The sequence below is a fragment of the Octopus bimaculoides genome, chromosome 1 (genome assembly GCF_001194135.2).
Source record: "Octopus bimaculoides isolate UCB-OBI-ISO-001 chromosome 1, ASM119413v2, whole genome shotgun sequence".
In the NCBI taxonomy this organism is placed as follows: Eukaryota; Metazoa; Mollusca; class Cephalopoda; order Octopoda; family Octopodidae; genus Octopus; species Octopus bimaculoides.
This window is the reverse complement of record NC_068981.1, coordinates 197,426,186-197,427,940: the sequence shown is the minus strand read 5'-3', so window position 1 is coordinate 197,427,940 and position 1,755 is coordinate 197,426,186. Positions and strand designations below refer to the sequence as shown.

The 1,755-nt window shown below is 33.8% G+C and overlaps 1 long non-coding RNA gene across 1 annotated transcript in view; it reads left to right on the top strand.

Annotated features, from left to right (window-relative positions):
- Nucleotides 1-1,739, top strand: part of LOC106874934 (uncharacterized) — a 7,326-nt gene extending 5,587 nt beyond the window's left edge. The window contains exon 3 of the long non-coding RNA XR_001410066.2: nucleotides 379-1,739. This is a non-coding gene — a long non-coding RNA (uncharacterized LOC106874934). The remainder of the gene's footprint in view (nucleotides 1-378) is intronic.
- The last annotated feature ends 16 nt before the right edge of the window (nucleotides 1,740-1,755 follow it).

Genomic DNA, 1,755 nt, shown 5'->3' with positions numbered 1-1,755 from the left:
CAAAGTGCCACGCAGTGGGACTGAACCCGTATAAACAAACTTTGGAAGTGTCAAATGTGCTTGTTATTTTACAGACAAGAAAGTAAATCTGTAAGAACAGCAGAGAAAGATTAGGTAGCAGAGGGGTACAAGTTCAATCTCCATAACTGCCGACTGACAACTTTTTCCTGTCTTATAAGGATAAATACCTAATTTTTCCCTGCTGTTCTTACAGCTTTATTGCATTCGAAATTTACTTTCTTGTCTGCAATATATATATATATGTATATATTTATGAATTTGTGTTGCAAGATTCCTGATGTGAAACCATGTATTGAAACAAATTTTGTTGTATTTTGGGACAGTCATTTTTTTTTTTTTTTGTGTATTCTCATTCAGGATGGAGATGAGAAGCAATGTTTCCATGTGGCAGGGCTGATATTGTTGAGAGACTACTCTCTACCATTATTGGTAGCTTTGTTAACAACGAAGAATATTTATCCACCAACGCGGTATTGAGCCTTCATTCACACTGTTCGATATTAGCGTGTGTGTTGAGGAATGACATCAGAAGAGACGCTAGGTATTATTAAATTAAAATCTTTAAACAAAAATATGAAACTTTCAATGGTTATACTTCATGACTTGAAGTTTGAAGCTCAAACTTATTTGAATATCGGACGGGAAATCACAATGAAAATCTTAGCAACTTTTTTGTAAATGGTTTGTTTTATTAATCTTGCTTTTTGGTAGGAATAAAGCCAGAGCAAGGGGCATAACTCGTTACATATTAATGTTGGTTGTCAGGAATAAGTTCCCTTGGGACTTTTGTTAAAGAATTTCTGTAACGTGACCTCTGTGACTATATTTTATGCTTTAAGGGTTCCAGTTCCCCATTCGGGGCTTTAATTATGGCTGTGTGTGCTGTATTCATCGTAGATGAAAAGTGACGGAGATTGTTGTAGTGCACCTGAGCACTGTTTACAATAATTTCATTATTATTATATCTAACATAAAAATTTTAGTCATTCATTAAATTATACTGTAAATCCCATTTATTCATTAGCAAAAATGTTAATGAATTGGAAATCAAATATATTTTAAATTGCAGAAATATCAGCCATGACAGAAACTTTGGTAAATTTTTATATTAACACCCGCACGATTTTCACAAAGAAGAAAAAAAAAACTCGGATTTTTTTGCGTGGAATCAAGTACCTTGACCTCCTAATATGCTGCAAATCCCTTATATTGGTTCTGGAAAATGGTGATTGACGAGGGGCCATATATTTAATGACGAACCATGCAATTCACATTCTGGGAATTTTATTTCTGTAAAATGTTTTGTTTTTTTCCTAAACACACAAGATATAATCATTAAATTTAAGATGTTTTTGAAAGACACTCGGGGGCACCAGTATTTTCTTAACGAAACACTTTGAAACTTGGGACACTGGTAGAATGTGTCATATAACACATCTTTTTCTCTTAGTCTTCTTAACAAAAAAACGTACATCGCAAGTTATTTCATGTTAAAGTTGTCGTATTTCTGTAATTTCAACCAATGACTGACGTCCATTCAGTCGAATACAGTAAGTGCTGACTACGTAAACAAACGATTCTGGCGGTGATAAAATTATTATTTCCTTGTCAAAAAATGGCTGAAGCATATTGGCAGTAGCTAATAAACCTTTCTATTATAGGCACAAGGCCTGGTTTTTGAGGGAAGGAGCAAGTCAATTATATACGCTGTGCGTATCTGTGTTTGTATTTATT